A 24,220-nucleotide genomic window follows, 5' to 3' on the forward strand; every position below is an offset into this window, starting at 1 on the left:
AGCCATCCAAGTTCTGTTGAGAGTAAGAAGAGCACGTGTTAGATAAGAAAGGTAAGAACAAACTGATTATATTTGAAATTTTTTAAAATAAAACAATAACAATGACAAAAGAAGAGCTCTTTGGATTTACTATAGCATTTCATTTTGACACTGGACTGAAGTTTCGTGTAGTGTTTTAGAGCCATATGCTTGGAGTTGTTGGACTCAGAAACTCCTCCTAGGGAAGATTGCAGTTAAAGCAATAAAGTGCAATCTAAAACATCTTGTTCAGTTCAGATCCTTTTTCCTATGTTTTCTAAATAGACGCTTGCTTAGAATCCTTCACATATTCGTTGGATGAAATGAGCCAATGCTTTCTTTTGTATTTTGCCTTTTTTTCCTTTTCCTTGTTTTTTTGGGTTGAACTAATCATAAAATAAAATAGAAAGAAATTACACAAATATAAGGGGAATACCCCAGGCCCAACAGACTAACCCAAAGCACAACCCACAAGAAAGAAGCTAAAATCTACAAATAGCCAAGGATATAAAATCCATTACTAAAAGACTGAACAAAAGCTAATAAAGCAAACAAAGCTAGCTACCAAAAAAATTAAAGGCTAAGCATAAATCTGTTCATATACCACATAAAGTACCATGGGGAATATAACAGATCACAATACCTCAGTTAGAGGCTACAAGACCCTCTTGCACAACCTGCAAGAGTAACTACCAACCCATGTGTAAATCAAAGTATAAAAACACAGAATATGCAGCGGATAAAATAATCAGATCATACCTTCTTGATGATAGAACCTTCTTGGATAAATCACGTGCTTCCAGAATCTAATCAATCAATCCCAGCAGTGGGGTGATATTACAATGGTGAATATCACCCACACAAACCACAGTGCAAATGGCTTTGATCGTTATTTTGGGAGAGAGTCAGTATCTTGGAAAAAGAAAAAAAAACATACGTTGTTTTTCCACCTTTTTTTCACCCATATCCCATATATCAGATATATAATCTATTTATCTCATTTATCCATTTGTTAAATGAGATAATATCTTATATCTATATCATCTATCCATATCATGATATGATAGATATATATCCTGAGTGGCTATCCAAATAGGTTTGAATTCAAATTCAAAACCCATTTGGATGAGGTTCAAAAGGTTCTAAGGGTCATGCCACATGGGCGCCCAATTTCTAACATCTCCCACTCGGACATGAGTTGGCATGACACTACCACGTCTCAATCTCAATCTCCCCAAAAATAAACAATCTCATACTAGCCACTGCACTGTGCGACTGCTGAGAACACCTGCATGTGGGAGCTCTATACTAGAAACTCAAAATGAGCCAGCATAAAGACATCAACCCAAAAAGGAACAGAAATAGTGTCTCATATACTCCAGACCCATCTAATTACACCGGTCCAAAAAAAAACATCTCTAATCCCTCAAAAAGAGCATGTTTGACCCTCTCAATTCTTGCAATATATTCACACTCAATTCGCCTCTCATACAGAGCGATGTGAGTTGCCGGCAGTGAATATACAACAGTGGTGTAATACTAGATGATCTTCCCTTTGCACTCATGCCATTTAGTTTAGGATTGACCGCTTTCCCAGTGATGTCCCTTAAGGCCGAATCATGCATGACCGCAGGCAACATACCAAAGTAGCAGAACATCAACCCCTTACCTTATGACATAGTCAAAAGTCACAAAAGGGTACATAAATGAAAGTCATATCAATAATGACACGTAAGACTCACACGGTGAGGAAGCAGGGATCCATTCTCTCACCTCATTACTCGGTCGCCAAGCACATATAGTATAAATACATGCTACGGTGGAGTAACTCTTCCATAAAGAGTGACGTCATACTCGATACACCGTACAGATATTAGTCTAGTCGCTTTCTAGCGCTTAACCCGAATTCTCTATTTGCTCGCCTTCTAGGCGCCAAATGAGATCTCGTATCTGGCTAATCATAACAGGCCTAACATGGAAAGTGGGTACTAACATCCATGTTTGGTCCTTAACACGACCTCATCTTGGTTATAACCAAGGCGACATACATAGTGGATGATTTAAGCCTCTCTTGGCTCCAAATAAAAATAAACCACCAGTCTCATCCTTGCTCGCTCCCAAGCGCCAAGGGCGATTGCTCGTATGAGTGAGCCAATCTTGCCTGCTGACATCATCATTTGCTAATCATTATGACACAAACCATAATAATGTCAACATCCCATCATCTCAAAATAAGTGATCGATTTAAAAAAAAATGACCACAGCTTGCGCAATTATAGATTCCAAACATAAGCCTTATCAGCACCTCTTGCGATAAGTATATATAACGGAATCCACCATGTGCACCTCACATGAAATGATTTAAGATCACTACCTCTTGCGCAATAACCTCTCTAAAGATATTTTTGGTGACCAATTTGCGTTCATTCTTAATGCGCCCAACTAGCGCAGATGCGCCCAACTAGCGCATTGAATTTTACAATAAGCAAATTAATATGCTTCTAATAAAGCATTTTATCCGCAGTCTAATGAGCAAGGTCAATGTCTAAACAACTCAGTTGACCATTTACCAAAGATAACACTTATCATGCCGAATACGCCCACATAGCGTACTTTAGGCTCCCACAACAAAGAAAATTAAGGAATATAGGTCCTCCTAAAGACAATCCGAGGATTCACTCAATAGCTAAGGCTCTGGCTTTTTACCGATAGGTAAGTCAATGGATTTGTAATTTTGCATCTAGAATCATTCTAGGATATTCTCTATGTAAGTTATCGAAGACAAACCGAGAATTTTCCTAAAACAATCCCTAAGGATCGTACATCCGAGCATATAAATTACATCACCCATGTCCATCATATCTAAAATAGAGGACTGCCCACCCTAGGTGGCGACAACCTTATAAATTCCTGGCTCATAATGACTAAGTAAGGAAAAACTTCTTTTGGACCATTGATTATGCCTCAGTGGTCTTCATCGATCATCGTTGGCCTGTCATGGCTTGACGAAATCTAAGAACCACTATTTGGATAACTGTTTTAGGCTGTAAAAGATTTATTAGAGCTAGCAACCTTTTTGCGCTCCTAACTTTTCACCATAAAAGCAGAAGGTAAATCCCTATAGATCTACTTATCCAATTCTCTAACGAGAAATCAGGTCACAATGTCCACAAATCAATGTTCCGAACTTATGTCAATCATAGCCTAAGTCAAAATAACCTCACTCCCTAGGAGGAAGTCTTCTCATGGTCTACACTTTCCTCAATGGTGCGACTTTTCAGTATCTAGCGAGCCTTATGCCTCAACAATGACTATCCAAATTACGCATAACTTTATAACAGTTTTGCGTCATAATGGAAAGTCAACCAATTATAAAAAATGGTTAATCCTCAAAGACTTTGTCTTAAACTGCGCAACATTGATCCACTTTCTAAAAACAGGAGACTAGAGCCTTTGGTATTATCCTAGGCTCTTTATCATCTTGCGGAGCAATCATGAATGTTTCCCTCTTAATCACCCAGTGATGACGTGGAAAATTTTCACATTTGCTACCACGCAACTAAGAATGTAGAGTATTCTGCTCTAATGGAGTAATCCATTAGTAGGCACGTCGCTCCCACTGTCCCTAGGATATTAGAAATTTCTTTCCATTCTCAACTAGGCTACATAGAGCGCTATGCTTGGAATTCTCCATCTTATAGAGTTCCAAAAACTCTATTCACGTCACCTTTACTAATAAAACTTTATGTGACTTAGTTACACTACCACAAAGCTGCTTACCTATATGCACATGACCCGGAGGGTTTGCCTGACCGCATACAATAATGCGCCACACGACCCTTTGTGTTTACAAGACAGCATACAATAATGCGCTATAGAACCCTAGGTCTTAACTTCACAATCTTATGAGAAGTAACATAAAGATAAGCTGCTTAACGGTTATAGATCGCCCATAGATGGCTCTCTACTAACCTATTACTCAAAATTGGAGTGTAAAATCTGATATGGAGGGCACTTAGTTAGGGATATAGGCAACAAACTAGTGCAATTCCCAATTGGGAAACATTTTGCGCCATTATCCACCTAACATTAACAATATTTAATTCCTTATCTCTACTACACCAGTGTGTTGTTGAGTATTAGGAATAATCAATTTTCTAAGCATCCATCTCTCTTCACAGAGTTTTTCTGAAAAAATAACTCAAATAGATACTCGCCACCTTGGTCAAAACTAAAAGCACAAAAAACTCTTATCTAATTGATCTCGACCTCATATGTGCAATGTCAAAAATCATCTCAAAACTTTTGACTTATGGGAGATCAAATAGTCTTGACTCAGATGCGTATCGTAATCTATAAATGTGTCGAGATTGAGGCTTAGCTATCATACCCTCACACATATCTAGTCACAAAATATCATAGTGGACTAAATGCGCCAAAACAAATGACCTTCTGCGGCTTTCCTACTTACTTGTGCGCACCCATTGCGAACAAAGTTACACATTCATATGAGAGCAGGATGTCATAAGCGAGTGGGCCCGAGAAGGCCTACTCAAACCATCGTGTCATCATCTCATTAATGTGATTAAGTATAATAAGCCACTGGTTCATGACCAATGTCATAAACTAATTTCAATCATCTTAATGTGTGAGTTCTCGAAGACAAGTTTTAAAGGTTTAGGCCCAACTAGGTAATGACTCACGACTAAGTCATATTCACTAGATCATAAAAAAGGATGTCATGGAGATATCAACTGCGCCTAAGTCGCAAATTTAACTAGTAAGTGCTAATCCCCTGCACCTTCAAGTCAATTTTATTCTCCATACACTTTAATACATCTAGTTGAAAGATGACGATACTCCTGTTGCCATCTCTATTTCTCGCTTCATAGTTACTTGCAATTAATTCTACTATCCACAAGAAGGAGAGAATAAGCTATCAACTATGATAGCTCCTGAAGTAACTTAAGCGCGAATTAGGCTAAAGAGTCTAATTCAACACAATGCTCTTACAAGCGATGCGTTAAATTCTTAGAGTCATAACAACCTTGTCAGCCTTAACCTTTTCATTACTATGCTGCAACGTTTGCGCTTAGTGGTAAATGTTATTCAAAACGTTAGCCTAGTAAAGGAATCACACAAAGAAGCACCTCATCCATGTTTCACACTCAAGTGTGGAAACAGTAAGTGTCCACACTTAGACAAGTTGGCAATGCTAATAGATTTTGCAGCCACTAAGCGCTAATCTTTTCACTCAGTGTTAATAGATTTTGCAGCTTCTAAGCGCTAATCTTTTAACTTCACGTGATATTTCAACGCACACTATTATAGTGCATGAAATTTCGCTCAATCCACTCCCAATAATTGGGTAGAGAGCAAAACACTGCTCGTACTGGCTACTCGTCTTACACTTAATGACTAATTTATTTAAGCTCGCATTTCTTGGATGACGTGACTCTTGAATGTTACTTCATCCAATGATGTAACATTATTTACAAGTCAAATTACAAAGTCAATCCGCGCAGCTCATTAGTCAAGATCATATGCAGATCTATTGAGGGCTTACTAATTTCATAACTCCAAAACTCGCCAACCAAAACTATGTAGCGTGCCGCTAACTATAACGCACACATTAGTTTTTATTGTGCCAAACAAGGCAACAAAAACACGGCGACTTTGAGTCATGTTTCCTTACTTTGGCTCAATTAAGGTTTGACCTAAAGTCTCCAAGACTTTTGCTCATCTAAAGAATGGGATTAGTTTGTTCACATTTGAACATCTCTACTAAGTCTAGGTCAACCAAATTAACTTCCATAAGCTAAATCAATTTAGAGAGAAATTCGCATTGGGATTAATTTGATTAGCATAACATAATTTTGCCGCAAAAATCTAAATTAAATAGTGACAATATTACACAAGTCGCAAGATCGAAAATCCGCTATGCTCGTAATCATCTCTTGCGCCACAAGTGACAATTATCCAAAATTTAATTTAATTTATGCGCAAAATATTGGTTTTCGGGAGTTAATCTACAAAGATTTCTTTCAACCGAATAACCTCCCACTGACTATGGCATATACAAAGCATGATAAATTCCATACAATAGCATCTTAATGTAAATTTACAAATAACTCATGCTATATTCATTTAATAATGAAATTCTAATAAATAAATAAATAAATAATCATGCTCCTCTAATTACAACATATTACAAACTCTAAAAAAAATATGCTGTATTAAATATTTAAATTATGCCATAACAGAAAGTACATCATCCTGAAATTTTCTGGAATTTTTCTGAAATATTCTGGAATTTTAAATAACTAATAAACACACATAAAATTAGAAATAAAAAATCCAGAAAGTGATAAACTGAGACAATATTACCAGTAGATAGTAAAACATTTCAGAAGTCCACAATAAAAATTTCAGCCCCAGAAAATTATTTATGCAATACCAGAATCATTTTAAAGCATAAAAAATGAATTATTAACACATAAAAAATAATTTTATTTTCGTAAAATTTTCAAAATTTTACAGAATATAGAAATATTAATTCTGAGTCTAACAGTACCAACCATGCTTAAAACAAAGCTATAACGAATAAATTATGGCCAATTAACGCAATTCAGAATTAAAAACAAACAAACAGAGCCTTAGAGCCAAGCCAGGCGGGAAAAACGGCTCGGCTCGGCTTGGCGCCGCTCGGCGCAACTCGGCGCGAGTCGGCTCAACGAGCGGCTCGGTGCATGGCGCGCGTGTGTCGCACACGTGGCGCGGCTGGAAGCGGCGCAGCTAACGCGCGCGTGTGGAAGGGAAGGGACAGATCGCGCGTGTGGCGCGTGGGGGCGCGTGCCTAGCGCGCTCAGCGCGTGGTGGCGCGTGGAAGCGTGTGGTGGCGCGTGGCGCTGCTGCTCGGCGTCCTACAGCGCGTGAATCACACGCGCCGCCTTCCCGGGTGTTTTCCGGTCCGATTTTTGTACTGTCGGACTCTATTTTTCACAATAAAAACATTTATACTCTTAAAAATGACATTTAAGCAACATAAAATTGAGATATATCACTCTCTCAATCTAAATGGAGTTAAAATGCAAAAAAGAAAACCGTGCACTTCATCTTCCTCCTCCATTAATATTCATGCATATACATGTATATATACACATGTAAAAATAGAAACACGAAAATATCCATCAATGGCTCTGATACCAATGTAAATCAAAGTATAAAAACACAGAATATGCAGCGGATAAAATAATCAGATCATACCTTCTTGATGATAGAACCTTCTTGGATAAATCACGTGCTTCCAGAATCTAATCAATCAATCCCAGCAGTGGGGTGATATTACAATGGTGAATATCACCCACACAAACCACAGTGCAAATGGCTTTGATCGTTATTTTGGGAGAGAGTCAGTATCTTGGAAAAAGAAAAAAAAACATACGTTGTTTTTCCACCTTTTTTTCACCCATATCCCATATATCAGATATATAATCTATTTATCTCATTTATCCATTTGTTAAATGAGATAATATCTGATATCTATCTCATCTATCCATATCATGATATGATAGATATATATCCTGAGTGGCTATCCAAATAGGTTTTAATTCAAATTCAAAACCCATTTGGATGAGGTTCAAAAGGTTCTAAGGGTCATGCCACATGGGCGCCCAATTTCTAACACCATGCAAGGGCCCCAAACTACAATAAACACTAAAATTTACATATGCATTTACACAGGTTGTTCCACAAAACAAATACAAATACAAGTACAAGTAAATTAATTCAGAACACATCATCCAGCAGCATCACGATTCCACACCTGCTAGCAACCAAGAGCAAGCTTTCCTACATTTCATTCATGATGTATATTCAGCACAATCTACCCAAGAGGGTATCTAAACAGACTGTTCAATATAGCAAATTTCACAACAGAAATTAAAGCTAATTATTTGAAGCTCACAATCACTCAACCCACACGCTCAACTACTTAGCTCAATCCTTTTCCTTGTTTGATCAATGAAAAAAATATATATTTTTAACATTAAAATAGCAAATCAAAGTTTCGATTTTCCTTTGTACTAATTAAAATAAGAATTTTACAACATAAAAATATGATTACACAAATAAAGATTAAAAATAAAATTTCAAGAAATAATATTTACTTGCATAATAGGAAAGAAATAAACAATTAAACAAATCCAACACCAACAACCATTACAAGAAAGAGTTCATAATAGGAAAGAAATAAACAATTAAACAAAGATCCTCTAATAGAGAGTAAATAATCAATCTTTTTCTCTGATAAGAATTGATCCCCTAATCTCTCAATTGAGAGTGTACAGAAATGGTCAACTGAGGATTTGTTCGATAACTTTACATTGTAGTAAAAAAGTCACCAAAAAATAAACAAAATATCAAAGATTCATTTTTATTCTTTTTATTTTTACATGATTTTCTATAAAAAGTCAAAACTCAATTTTCAAATACTTTAAAATTTTTAATCTTGAATTTTAGCTAAAAAACCAAAATCCACTTCCCAAATGAATCCTAAATCAACCAATTGGTTGTAAGATTTTTATAGTTAAGAGAGTCAAAATACACAAGATCATAAATCAAAAATAAAATAATATTCACTAATAAATAAATGAAATTAGATGTAATTAAGCCTCAATTTTTTAACACAAACAAAGCTCTACCATTGTAATTAATTGCAATTGTTTTTAAAGTCATAAGCACAAGGTGAAGTCGGTGTTAGGGATGACCAATTGAGGCATTGATCATCATAATCTAGGTTGAAATGTGGTATTGACCTTAAGAAAAACTTATGTGTAGATTGATTGACTGTACGGTACAAGCATCCCCATCATATATTTCGTTAGGCTGGTTGTCCTGGAAAAGCAATTATGAAAAAAAAATTAAAAAAAAAATATTAAATATGAATCCTCAACGTTTGAACTATGCCCTTTTAGACGTCAATAAAGGATTGATTTCCATTTGCTAATTTGACTTTATTTTTTAAAAATATTTTTTATGAGATGAAAAAAGTTAGTATATTTTTAAATTTTTTTAATTAAATAGATAGTTGTAAGGAACAAAAGTAATTGATTGATATGTATGATGAGATATTTTAATTTTTTAACTCTTTTAGTTAAAAAATCAAAAACAAAAGGGGATGGTTTGATTTGTATTGGGTGCACTCACTATTAATCACCACACTATTCGGCAATGTGGTGTTACGGGGGTGCTGATCCAATCCTATATCCACCCTTTCTAACTCCCTCTGTTACCCCTCAACCTGTTCTTACTTTTGCCTACCACTCTCTAGCCCTCCCCACACTGCACGGCCCTCCCTTGCTCCCTCTACCACGACCCCAACCCCCCTTCTCTGTCTCTATCTCCATATCTCTATGTTAAGGTTTGAGAAGGAGGAAAGGGAAAGGAGAAGGAGCTTTGGGAGGGAATGAAGGGTGGGAAAATGTTCGGAAGGAGGTAAGGGCATCGGAAGGGAAGATGGGGCATGGAAGGGAGAAATTTTTGTATGCCAATAGGATATCACGTGGCAGTACCTTCCACCAATCGAAAATGTATACGCCCCATATTATTCCCCAAACATCTAACATAAATGTAGTAGATCCTACTATTAAAACCAATCATAATAGTAAAAGGTACCACATTGTATATACCCTATCCGCATATAAAAATTCTTTTATTGAAGGTGTTGAGAAGGGAAGGAGATGAAGGGTTGAGGGTGCCCGCTGCGCAAAGGAAAGGCACAACAGAAGTGGCAATGGCTAGGTCAATAGGGTTAAGATTGTAATTAATTGGAGTGTTAAAAAAATAATAAAATTTTAAATTTAGAAATAGGTTGTCCAACAATAATTTTGGAATGCATTTAGAAGTTGCAGTACGAGACACAAAACGTAAGTCATGCCAAAACTTCAATTAATTACTTTTTCAATCCCGAAAGTATGTGGTTTGTATTATTTTGATACTCCAATATTTAAATTATGCAATCTTATTCTCAATGGATAAAAAGCATTTCAATTTGGTCCCCAATCTATTTCTGTCATTAAAAACAAGGATAAATGTGAAAACTTAATTTTAAAAAAAAAATAATAATGAAAAAAAAAATCACATTTCCTTTATAATTTCGACTGTGATGGATCATAATAGGACCGTTTTGAGCAAACTGGGTCATTGGGCAATGTTTGTAGCAGATCAATAAAGATTAGTTTTGCCATGAGTTCAATCTCAGGATTCCAAACATTGCCTATAGTTCCAAGTAAAGATGAGTTCAAATTGGCTTTAATCTGGTTCTTGCAATGAAGAACTACATGGATAATGCAAACTAAACTACCAACACCCCAATGATTTTTGTTCAAAGTTAGTTGAGGTTAGGCGAAGTAGCAATCAAGCCTTGGTTTTTGTTGACAACCTCCAAGCAAAACCATTATTGCCTTATTTTTTTTAGAAATTATGGCCATTCCTTCTAAGTGCTACTTTCTAAGACAATTTTCTCTGGGGTGGAAAATGACTAAACTCTTAAATTCTATGATTACCTAAAAAGATCAAATAAATTAAAGAATAGCTGCTAACTCTTCCATTCATATTTAATAATTGCAAAATTACCAAACTAGGCAGAATTCAAAAGTCAGCCAATGTATTTTTTATTTTTTTCTCTGATTGCAAAATCAACTGACTTGCAAAGGAAATGTCTAGTCATTTTTTCCCAAAAGAGTAGTTGATATATTGGATGGGAAAAAAAAAATAAAAAATAAAAAATGATTTGGCATCAAAGTCACCATTTTCTCCTAATTTGCAGTTTTTAAAATTTATAGTGGATTCCAATTTTACTACAATCTATGAATCTCTACATATATATCAGCATCACATCCTTGCTATCATCATCATCAATTAGGTACCCCTATCTCTATTCCAAGATCTTTGCTTTCATCATCTATGAGGTACCTCTATCTCTATTCCAAACTCCCTCTGCCACATAATCATGGTTATTAGATAGATTGTGTGATAAAAATAAAAATAAATAAATAAAGGTGATTTGAAACATGGGAGAATGGGAGAGTGATAGAGAACCAATTTATCAGGTAAAATCTCATTATTTTCCTTATGAAATACATATTTCTAGATTGCTAAAAGCCAAAAACCTTTGGTAAAAAAATAAAATAAAAAAGAGTGTCACTTTTAGTGTCATTTTCAAAGGTTTCTGATGCAGTGACAGCAGCATCATAGTGGGATAGAGAAGTCAGCGAAGAAGGTAGTGAAGAGGAGGGTAGGTTTGGGTTAGGAGGTATAATGCTCAACTGAAATGGACACTTCTAGTAAAATTTAAGCATTTCCAAAACTTACTGAACACAACGAAAATAAAACAGAAAATCATTTTTTTTAGCTTAGTTGAGTTCAGTCGGTTTGGTTTCATTCAGTTAAACTCTCACACCTACTCCTCTACCACATAATCAAAGTCAGACAGATTGTGTGATAAAATAAAAATAAAAATAAAAAGTGATTTAAAACTAAATAAATAAAATCTCAGAAATTTTATTCATTGTTTTCTTCATCCACTACATATTTCCAGATTGCTACAAGCCAAAAACTAAATAAAACTAAATAAATAAAAAGTGATTTAAACTAAATAAATAAATAAATAAAGTGAGATAGAGAATCCAGTATTCCCTGGTAAAATCTCATTGTTTTCTTCATCCACTACATATTTCCAGATTGCTACAAGCCAAAAACATTTCAATACAAACTCTAACTGTAATGGACCAAACCCTTGAATCCTTGAGATGATTTTAATGGTGGAAGCACCGATATAAAACTAAATAAATAAATAAATAATTAATTAACCACAATAATAATGTTCTCAAGAATATTGTAGGCCACCCATATGAGATGCCACTAACTAAATCCCATACAGAAATTTTAGAGAGTAACTACTGCCATGTCATTACATGACTACATCCAGTACATACACAACCTAAGAATGGTGTCCCAACTCCTCTACATAAGAAACAAACTACAAATTATTTACACAATCACAGTAAAAGAGAATGCACCTCATCCTCTAGAATGCACCTCCCACTTGTTCATGTTTGGCACAACAAGATCAAACTGTTTCTCCAATTCTCCCCATTGCTGCCTTCATCTCTTCAATCTGGTCGCACAAAGCCTCATGCACAGAACTTTGAATTTGAGCAGGCACACCTTGGACAATTGGGTGCTAGCTCAGCATTGGACCATCCACCTTCTCTCTCCATCACCAAAGGCCTTGGCTAGCACTGCAACATTTGATCACTAGAAAATTAGAGTTGTAGAGAGACAGAGAGAATAATGGGGGAAGATACAGAGATATCTATACTATTATATAAAAGCCTACAACCAAGTTGGTATAGACATGTAACATTTTGTTGATTTCTGAATATGGCCACAAGAACAGTTACTTAAAAACAAGAGCAATTATGCCTGACTCAATTTATTATATCGAAAAGAACAAAAAATAACACAATGGGTTGGATTGTAAATTTCATAGCACAAACATGATCTTTTCAATTGCACATGTATGGTGGTGTTTGGGAAGTTTGGGACTTGGGTTTTTTTTTTGTTTTTTCACAAAAAGACAAACTTTTTGCAAAACCAAAAAAAACACATCCAAACAAAATATCACATCCAACCCCATAATCATTTCACTTTTTCTCTCATAAACATCACATCCAACCAAAAAAAACCCAACTATCTTCCCAAACACAAATTTTTTTTTCTCCAATAATATCCTACAACTAAAAAAACCTACATAAAAACTCACTTCCCCAACACCCACTATATGTGCTTACCCTTGTAGTATATTATAATTATACACACATAGTGGAATGGAATGGTTGGATACAGGGGTGTGGGTGGTTTCCAGAAAACTTTGGCCATCTTCCGTCAGCTCTATGACGGGCTTCAGTGATGGGATGGTCACAGACTCACAGCCATGACGTCCAGTGGTAACACTCTAGCCACCAATTTACGCAACCTCCTCTCGCCACCCCCACCTCCAGCAACTCACCAAACATGCTTCTTTATTTTTACATTAATTTATTTTCAAAACATTTGTGTACCACCAAACAGGATTTTTATTTTTGTTACTCATGGAAAAAAACAAAAACAAAAACAAAAACAAAAACCTTATTTCCTGTTTTTGAAAACAAAAAACTGACGATGTCATAAAATGACACCTAAATGCTTATATGTTGTCCCACAATAGCTCGAAAAGAACAAATTAGCAACCAAGGTATAGACTAAGATTAAATAGAAATATATCCCTCTGAATGCCTAGTTTCAACCTGGCATGAAATCATGGTTCCTCTACCTCTGCAGTATAAGCTAGCAAAAGGGAGCACCAACTTTTCACAAATTTCATGCACGAATTCTGATTACTAAATATTTCATCACTGGGATATGGGAAGTACAACAGCGAAGCAGGAGAAAGCACCAAATAAATGAGGGTTAATTACACGGACCTCCCCTGAGGTATCTTACAATTACAGGACCTTCATTGTGGTTTCTAAAACGACAATTACCCCTGTCGGCTTGATGGCATTAACATTGCTACTAAATGACAAACATACCCTTCCATAAAAAATACTAAAAATTCCAAAATAAAACACTCATCTCTTATCATAGACATCACCGCACATAATCCCATCCCCCCATCTTCACTCAGCTATCACTCTCTAAACTTCACTCCATGGTTCCACTCCCCAACAACCACCTCCACTCCATTTTGTAAGTTCACATTGCAAAAACTGAGAAGGTAGAGCTCTGCTTCACATTTCAATGGCAAGGAGTGCACGGTAGCAGCTACTCTGAAGCATTGAGGTGGGTTTGGGTCTCTCTACTCTCTCTACATCTTCCCCTAACCTCACCACCCCAGCCCCATCACTATTACCAACCAGCAATCCTCCCTTCCCCCTCCACCACCTCCATCAACAGCCAGCCACCACACCCCCTCCACTCAGTTCATGATGGCTTCGATAGCTTCCACCAAAGCTAGAGAAGAGTTATTTGGGCTGCACACCAGGTGTTTGATGAATTATTGCAACCATTTTCCTCACCTAAACCACGTGTTTGGCCTCTCTCTCTGTTTTTCTGTGCACGAGACGTTTGGCCTCCCACACAGTTGAGGTGGAGGGTGGTGCTGGAGTTGCTACACAACATATCAATATGGGTTTTGAAGATAACATATATACAGACGTATATATATGCCTCTGTGTATGTCCAAGCCACAGAGAAAAAAATTCAAAACAAAACTAAGGACATATATGTTGAATCTGATTAGTAAAGATAAATATTGAATATGATTGAAATTTAATCTAATTCGTAAATGTAAATCTTGAATATGATTGAATTTAAGTGTATATACAATTTTTGTGAAAAACAAACCACTTTGTATGATAACAAACCAATTAGGTAACTAGATCAAATTTTTCTTCAAATTATGTTGAATGGATTAATAGAATCCCGTTGATGGAATCTTGTAATCTTAACTAGACAATTTTTTGTAAATGAAAGTTTGAAGAATCATTACGTTACACAAAAGAGAACCTAGCCCGGGATTTGATGACTGTCCGGCCTCTCTAGCTCTAGGCTTTTTGGTTCTAGGAGCCACGATCTGATTTTACTATCAAGGAACAGCTAGAGAATGAATAAGCAAGGCCACTACGAAGAAATCAATGTTAAATCAATGACCAATAGGTGCTGAGGTTGATAGAACTATTTAAGGATGAAACATAACAAAGGAATATGAGGAAGTTAACAAAAATTAACTCAGGTTATGTTGAACACAGCAAAAAAAATAAAAAAATCTTGTGCCATGAACCGATGAAATCAGAGAGAGAGAGAGAGAGAGAAAAAAAAAAAAAAAAAAAAAGATACCGAGGATTTAAGGATTAAACATAGCACAAAAAAAAATTGAAATGGTCAGAATTATTGCAAGTTATGTGAAACAAAGTGAAAAAAAAAAAATTGATTTTACTTCTTTTGGCATGAACTTGTGAAAGCAAGAGTCAAAAAAATATGTAGACTTCAGATTTAGTGTTCACATGATTAACAAAGAAAGACTTAGTTTTTTTTATAAATAAAAAACTACTTTTGGCAGGAACCTGTGAGAGCCAAAAAAAAATCAGAATAAAAATTCAGAGTTATGCTACAGTGTTATAGAATTCAGATTTAGTACCCACAAATTTCAGTAAAAATAAAAATAAAAAAAGATTCAAGACAGAGCTTAAGTATGAACAATCTGTGTGACATGGAAGTATTTGGCAAGAATATGAACAACATCAAGCTTTTTGAACAAAATCATGGAAGTATTTCAAGAATAATCATCAATCAAGAATAAAATGACCATTAATCAGTTTGGAACAAACCCACATATGGATGTATGACCCCAAAAGAAAAAAAACATTAAATCTAAAGCAAAATCAGGGGGATAAGGTAAAGAAACCAATGAAAATACAGAGATTTACCTTAGTTTACACAAGAAATTGATAGAGATTTTGTTTTTAGAGGGTTCGGCAGATGGAATTTGAGCGATATGGAGAATAGGGTTTACATAGACGAAGCTGAGAAAAGAACAGGAATAGAAGCAGTCGGTTTTGGGGCTTTTAAAATCTGCCCAGGTGGCCACCGGTCGACCGCCAAGTTGTCCTCCCGGACGACTGGCTCGGTAAAAAATCACCTGTGCTGCGGAGCTCCTGTGCTGGTTGCTTAAAAGTGGCTAGGGCAAATTTATGTGATGTACACAACGTATAAATGTATATGACAGGCCCAATAATTCAACCAGAGGATTTAAGAGCATAACAAGTATGGTAGGTATATGTAACTCAATATGTATGGTAAGTGAAGGAAACGAATCTGCTAGTGTAGGAAACAAGTTTTGAAAGAAAATTAGGTAGCTGGATGAGTTTTAAGGACAGAGATAAGATTTTTATGTGTTAAAAATGCAACAAACAATACTTGAGTAAAAATGTATGAGTATTTTGAAAGCATTCAACTGATATTTATGATTCCAAATTAATGCAATAGTATTCATTCCTCAATTTGAGTAAAACTTCAATTTTGCAAACTCAACAAAATCAATATGTAGAATTCGACGTTCCAAATTCGCCGCAAATAAAATTAAAGCATGTCTTGCTTAGGGATTTTATGAAAATATCTGTCAATTGCTTGTCAGTGTTTACAAATTTAATAGCAATATCCCCTTTTTGAACATGATCTTTTAAAAATTGGTGTCAAATTTCAATATGTTTTGTTTCAGAGTGTTGAACCGGATTTTTATTTAAGTTGATAGTACTAGTATTATCACATTTAATAGGGATATAATCATAATGTAAGTCAAAATCATCTAATTGTTGTTTCATCCATAGAACTTGGGCACAACAACTTCCGGAAGCTATGTATTCATCTTCGGCCGTTGATAAGCAACAAAATTTTACTTTTCCCTAAACCAAGATACTAATGAGTTATCAAAAAGTGACAAGTGCTAGTAGTTTTTCTATCAAGTTTGCATCCGGCAAAGTCGGCATCCGAGTAACCAATCAAATCAAATAATACACCTCTAGGATAAAATAAATCCAAACCCAATTTAGGATTGTCGGTTAGATATTGAAAAATACATTTAACGACAGTGAGATGAGACTCTTTTGGACAAGATTGAAATCTTGCACATATGCAAACAGCAAACATAATATCGGGTCTACTTGCAATTAAATAGAAAATTGAGTCAAATCATACCTCAATATTTTGTTTGATCAATGGACTTACCCTTCTCATTTTTGTCTAGCTTATTGGAAGTACTCATTGGTGTTGTGGCTACTTTTGATTCATTCATACCAAACCTTTTAAGTAGTTCCTTTATGTACTTAGCTTGGTTGATATGGATTCCTTCCTTACTTTGTTTGATATGAAGTCCAAGAAAATAATTTAACTCCCCTATCATGCTTATTTCAAATTCACCTTGCATAACTTGAGCAAATTTTTTACACAGAGATTTATTAGTTGCTCCAAAAATTATGTCATCAACATATATTTGCACAAGTAAGATATCATGATTTTTAGACTTAATAAAAAGCATAGTATCAATTTTTCCTCTTGAAAAAACATATAGAAGAAGTAGGTTTATATGAACAACAAATCTAAAGCTTTTTTTTTTTTTTTCCACTTCTACTATGACAAGTTCATGCCAAAAGATGTAAAATCAATTTTTTTCACTTTATTTCACATAACTTGCAATAATTCTAAACACTTCAATCTTTTTTGTGATGTGTTTAATCCTTAAATCCTTAGCGCTATTTTTTTTTTCCCTCTAACTTCATCGGTTCATGGCACAAGAATTTTTTTTTATTGTGTTCAACATAACCTGAGTTAATTTTTGTCAACTTCCTCATATTCCTTTGTTATGTTTGGTAAATTTATCAAGTTGGTCCACTCCATCGGTTAATTTTTTCCTCATATTCCTTTGTTATCCTTGCCTTGTCTCTCTCTTTTACTTACACCTCAAGCACTCACACGAAGAAGAGGACAACTTCACCCTTGACTCTTATGTCAAAGGAAAATTTATTGAGTTTGATGTTCCCACTTTAGCACAAATCCTTGGGGTTGAGCTAGGTGATCAACAACATTACTTTCAAATTGATGAACAAATAGCTCAACGAGTTGGTTGTATTACTGAAGTTTATTCTACTATATGCACTGGCAAAACCACTGGCTCCCATTTACTTGCCAAACACCTCAAACCCCATCTTCGCATTCTCCATAGATTTTTATTAGAAAATGTCACTCCTAAGGCCAGCCATTGTGATGTTCTGTTATACTGTTTTGAGGTTGGTCATCATATTGTCGCATACTCTCGTGACAAATCTTTACCTTTTGGAACCCTATTAACCAAAATTTTAGAACACTTCAACATCAGTTTTTCAAATGAGCATGACTCCAAAATAGCCTTTGACATAAGTGAATATACCATCAACCGGGTTAGAGAAAGTGATGTTTTGCATAGCAGCTTGCATGTCCTTGATGCACCTATAGAGGATCCTCAAGAACAGAATCCAAATACCATGCCACTACCGCAACAGCCTCCACCTCCTGCATATTGGACAGATTTTATGGCTATGGAACAAGAATGTTATAATCAGTGCCTTCAATGGGAACAACAAACATCCACACAAATGGCGGATTTCGAGCAAGCTCAACACTTTTTGATTCAGCAACTCAGTGACTTGAACACCCGCATTGATCATATGGAGAGCCGCGTTGATGGCATCTATCAGCACTTCTATCCTCCACCTCCACCTCCACCACCTTCACCTGATGATACCTTGTGAACTCCATTTCTTATATTGCTTTTGATAATGTCACAAGGGAAGAAAATGTGGCGATCTTTTTTGTTTTGGTGATCTTTTCGCTTTTCCTTAGGAACATAAGACATAAATTTTCTAATTCTAGTAAGTTGTGAACAAGTAACTTTAATTAATCTAATTTATGTTCGCTTTTACTTAAACTGATCTCTATTGCTTTTGAGCTAACATTCTATTAAGCAAACATTCAAGGGGAGCATGACTTGAGGGGGAGCTTTCCTCATTTTATACAAATCAAAACATCTTGGTGTGTCATCATAAAAAAGGCAGAGATTGTTAGATATTATATACTTTTATGATGTTTATTTAAATGTTTTGATTTATCTTAAAATGAATTTGAAAACATGATTAATAGACTTAACCATCTCATTTCATTCCTTATACTAATCATGTGTCTGAAGATCAAAATGATCACTAATTGGATGATCTGAATCTTTTTGTTACTAATTGATTATGTTTGAGCCTGTGCAAGATGATTCATATATTAAAATTAATCTATGTCATTAATCCAATCTCATTGTTTTTGAGATCAAATATGAGCTTAAACAGATGGTGAATGAAGCATGGAACAACAGGAGAATAGCAGTAGTCAAGCCCACAAGGGGTCGGACGTCCGAGCGGACGACCGACCATGGCATTTTGGCCCAGTTTTGATTCTGTTCAATTTTGCTTCGCTCTAGACGTCAAACAGGCAATATGCTCGATGACCGCGGAAGTCGCCCTTCACGATCGGGATATGACCGGACATCTGAGCAAACATCCGGGCGAATGTCCCTCAAGAACAAAACTTCACTCAGGACATCCGGGTGGACGTCCCTCTGTTCAAAGCAGCATCTATCAGAAGATGTTGTGTGTTGGTTTTTGGCTCAGTGACCTATCATTCAATGGACAAAACACACTTGGGTGACAGAGATACTCTGAGAAATTAATTATATATCAACCTCAACCATCACCAACCCATCATTCAACGAGAAAAAAGAATGGGCTCTGTTAAATTTAACAGAGCTCTCAAACTCTGTATATAACAGAGCTCTGAGCACTATTGCAAAGCACAAGAAGATACAACGTCCAAAACATTTTCTTCATTCTTCGTCAATCACATCTTTCTTCATCTTTTGAAGTGTTCTTCATCTGTATTTCCTCTTTCCTCAAAAATTATCTTGAGTTTTATCTTTAAGCCCATTTACTTGTGAGAGGTCCCTTTACTGATATAACACAAAACTTCAATCTTTGTAATATTTCTTGAGAGAGTTTCATTACAGCTTTCCTTGAAAGCAAAAACACCATATCAATTTGTGAGAGTGTAGTACACAGTGTTCTTGAAACCTTGAGAGTGATTGAGAATCATCTGAGGATTTCAAGGCTCTGAAGGCTTGTAAAGCCTGTGTAAATTTTGTGGAGGATTGCTCTATTTTTGAAGAGGTTGTTAGTACCCCTGTGAAGCTAGAGAAATAGTGGAAAATCTCAAGTGAAGCTTGAGGAGTAGATGTAAGCTTGGTTAAAGTTGAACCACTATAAATCTATTTGTCTTCACTTCCCTTATCTCTTTACATTTCATTTACTGCTATAGTTGATACTTTTATCTGTTGTTGAGTTCATCTCAAGTTCTTCACCTTTCTACTATAGCCAACTGATATTTTATTAAAAATTCATTTTCCATAACTATCTGATATTATTGTGTTAATCATCTAACCTTCATTTACTTTTCAAATATAATATTTCAAATACATTCATTGCCATAATCTACTTCTTCTTACCATCAGATATACTTGCTAAAAAGTTAAAAAGTTAACATTATTCACCAAAAGTCAACAATTACGGCTGCACAACTCCCAATTCAAATTTTTCCCTACAAATCAATTTTTACAATTTTTTATTACACATTTTTCAATAAAAAGTCAAAAAGTTAACCCAAACATCTATATTTTCAACCTCAATTTTTTAGTCCAAAAAGACAAAAAGTGCACTTATTTAGTCTTCCCAAACTTGGCCTAAATTTTTATTAGGTAATTGTTAGCATTTTAATTGTAGAAACTAATTCACCCTCCCCCCTAACCCTCCCCTCTAACTCTCCCCTCTCTTAGGTTGTCTTTTGGGTAACAATTGGTATAAAAGCCTAGACTCTTGTAGGTTGTCTTTTGGGTAACAATTGGTATCAGAGCCTAAATTCTTGTATAAGACTTGACCATCTTTGAGTTTTGATCTATGGCAACCACTGTAGAAGGGCAAGCAACAAATAGACCACCTTTGTTTGATGGTAATAACTATGGCCATTGGAAAGAAACGATGACCTCATATCTTCAAGCCACGGATTATGCCCTATGGATCATTGTCACTAAAGGCCTAAAATCCTGACCAAATTAGTAGACAATATTAGCATAACTAAAACTGAAAAAGAGAGATGAAAAAGATCAAAGACTATTACAAGCAAATGCTAAGGCCAAACTCACCCTTATTTGTAGATTAGATTCCAAAGAATACAACAGAATTTCTGATTGTAACACTGCCAAAGAAATTTGGGACAAACTTGAAGTTACTTATGAAGAAACCAACCAAGTTAAAAAATCTCATATTGACATGCTTGTTCATAGTTATGAATTATTTAAGATGAAATCTGATAAATCTATTTCAAGCATGTTTACTAGTTTTACTGAAATTGTAAATTCTTTGAAATCACTTGGAAAAACTTATACTAACAATGAGTTAGTGAGAAAATTCTTAGGTGTCTACCAAAGAATTAGGAAGCAAAAGGCACTGCCATTATAGAAGCAAAGAACCTCTCTACACCAGGATTGGATGAGCTCATGGGTTCTCTTATGACTCATGAAATCACCATGAAAGGACATGAAGATGATGAGGGTAAAAACAAAAAAGGAATTGCATTCAAAGCCTCATCCCATGAACTAGAAAATGAAGACTCTAGTGAAGATTTAGTAGAAATCTCAAAAAGTACTGCAAGAAAAGCAATCATGGAGGAAGAAAACCTTTTAAGAAAGAGTACACCAAAGATGACATCCAAAAAAAAGAAGCTATTATTTGCTATGAGTGTAAAAATCGAGGACACATCAAGGTAGATTGTCCGAAATTGAAAAAACATAAAAAAGATTACAAAAGAAACAAGATGGATATGGTAGCAGCTTGGGGAGGGAGAAAGTGATGATGATAGTTCAAATCAGTGTTATTAAAGGCGATAGGCGCACCAAGGCGCCAAGGTCTCCTGGGGCCTAGGCTCAAGGCGCAAGGTAAGGCGCAGGCTTCACCAAATTGAGGAGCACCTTGTATCGAAAAAAATATATAATTTAATATAAGAAAACAATTTAGGGTTCAACAAAAACAAAATGAAATGTTAAATATTTAATATTTTTTAGAGATTAGTAATTAGGCTAATTTTTCTTTTATCATTAATTTGGGGTTGAATGCCTAATGTATTGGCATCTGTAAGAGAGTAAGGATCTTCTATAGTTACACCATATTAAATCAATGGTCAAATTTTAAACAAAACCAATTAAAGCAACAATAAAAAAAGCCCTCAAGACACAAGCCTTAGGCCAGTCAAGTGCTATCGAAGTCGCCTGGCCTGAAACACTACAAGGCGCAAACCTTGGGCCTAGACGGGACTTGGGCCTAGGCGCACAACTAGGCGCACCTTATCGAAGTCGCCTAGCCTGGAACACTACAAGGCCCAAACCTTGGGCCTAGATGAGACTTGGGCCTAGGCGCACGCCTAGGCAGCTTTCAATAACACTAAAATGAATATCCACTTCTATATGTTTTGTGCTCTCATGGAGAACTGAATCTGAAGCTAACATAATTACAGACTTATTGTCACAGAACAAAAGAGATGAGATATTCTCCTTAAAGCCCAATTAAAGCCCAATTCTGCAAGAATAGATCTGACCCACAATATCTCAGAAGTACCACGTGCCATAGCACAGTATTCAACCTCAGCGGAAGATCTAGAAACAACTACATGTTTCTTACTCTTCCATGATATAAGATGATTGCCATAGAAGGTACACAATCCAAAGGTAAAGCGTCGGTCAGTTTTGGAGCCAGCATAATCAGCATAAGTGAAACAAGACAACCCAGACTGCAAGCCTGCGGAGAAGAATAGCCCTCAACTAGGAGTAGTCTTCAAATATCACAATGTTAAGTTTTTGTTATTGGCAATCCCGTTTGACAAAACTTATTTCAGTTGTAATTTTATTCGATCTTTTATTTCAGTGAGGCCATAAATATTTAGATGCGAATCCAACCCAAATTGTGCCTAGACAGAGAAGTTTGTGATCTTAATCCTTTCATGTTTGCCACTTCGTTGACTAAGTACAGGGATACCGCTTGAGCGGTGAAATGTGCGCTCGAGTGGTCTGCGCGATCATGTTTTCTATAAAGTGCGTTGTTCGTTATTTTTGGGGTTTGGGCGGTCTAAATTTTTATAGAGAAAGAAAAAACAAAGTTCTTATATTAAAGACTATTTTATATGAGTTTCCTTGGTATATAGAAGGTGATCGTTTGATCAACGAACTCCAAATTGTCGAACATAAAGAGTTGGTATTATTGTTTCGTTTACAAAAGAGAGAGTTGTTCTTTGGTGGATTCCAGGGAACTTGAGCCTAAAGCTCTGGTGGATTCCGAAGCGGCTCATCATCATGGATTCGACATCAGCGTTGTGGATTCAACGTTAAACAAGACAATTCCGAGGTGAAGACAGTAGTGGAAGAGGCACATTTGGGTCGATTCAATTCGGGCATAGATTCACTAGGTAATTGAGAGTACACTAGTGTAATTCCTTTTTTATCTTCTTAGTGGATTGTTTTGTTATTTTGGCCCGTGATTTTTTTTATCACAATTGGAGGCGCTCCAATTGTGATTTTTCCACTTTAAATCGTTGTGTCAGTTTGTCTTTGATTCTTTGATTGTTTGATTAGGATTGTCATTCGTTATTTAAAATTGAAACAAAATCACAAATCAATATCTTGGGGTTTTTTATATTTTTCACGCGGGATATGATAAACTACATCAAGATGAGCTGTATGAGGTGCATGCATAAACTGACTCACAACACTTACAGCAAATGTCAAGTCTGGTCTAGTGTTGATCAGATAAATCAATCAACCCATTAAACGCTGATACATACCCAAATCACTTAATAACTCACCAATAAGCTTCAGATTAGGATCCATAAGAGCAGAGATACGTTTACAACCCATCACACCGGTATCTTGAAGAAGACCCAAGGTATACTTCCTTTGAGACAAGGAAATCCCTTGGCGAGAATGAGCAATCCCAATACCAAGAAAGTACTTGAGAGGACCTAGATCTTTGACATTAAAAACATGGCTACGATCCTTTTTAACTTGAGCAATTCATGTAGCATCATCACCAATAAGAATAATATCATCAACATTGACAAGCAAAATGATGCACCGTCCATTCGCTTGTCGCCTAATGAAGCAGGTATGATCAGAGTGACATTAAATGAAACCCATAGACAAGATAACCTTGCTGAACCGACTAAACCAAGCTCGAGGAGACTATTTCAAACCACACATAGATTTGCGAAGATGACACTTTCCAAGCATACTCCCCCTCAACTCGAAAACCGGGTGGAGGATCCATATAGATAGTCTCAAGTAATTTCCCATGTAGAATAGCATTTTTGACATCAAGTTGATGAAGAGGCCAAGAATGATCAGCTGCTAAGGAAACAAGAAGTCGAATAGAGGTCAACTTTGCCATTGGCGCAAATGTAGCTCCAAAATCTTGGCCACGGACTTGGGTGT

At 35.9% G+C, this 24,220-nt stretch overlaps 1 protein-coding gene across 16 annotated transcripts in view; it reads right to left on the bottom strand.

The window, feature by feature from the left end:
* Positions 1-24,220, bottom strand: part of LOC114305302 (nuclear transcription factor Y subunit A-7-like) — a 71,203-nt gene that overhangs the window by 37,322 nt on the left and 9,661 nt on the right. For 5 of the 16 annotated variants that reach the window (XR_014361906.1, XR_014361913.1, XR_014361921.1 and 2 more), the window contains one exon: positions 11,856-12,320. The exons of 2 other annotated variants lie outside the window; for them this stretch is intronic. The gene's annotated coding sequence lies outside the window, so the exon portion shown is untranslated. Of the gene's footprint in view, positions 1-11,855; positions 12,321-15,548; positions 16,281-16,815; positions 17,047-20,682; positions 20,789-20,887; positions 20,941-22,418; positions 22,536-24,220 lie in introns of those variants that run through there. 9 more of the 16 variants (XR_014361908.1, XR_014361919.1, XR_014361910.1 and 6 more) reach the window with 7 other exon arrangements.

The sequence above is a fragment of the Camellia sinensis genome, chromosome 2 (assembly GCF_055761805.1).
Source record: "Camellia sinensis isolate YWXY chromosome 2, ASM5576180v1, whole genome shotgun sequence".
NCBI lineage: Eukaryota > Viridiplantae > Streptophyta > Magnoliopsida > Ericales > Theaceae > Camellia > Camellia sinensis.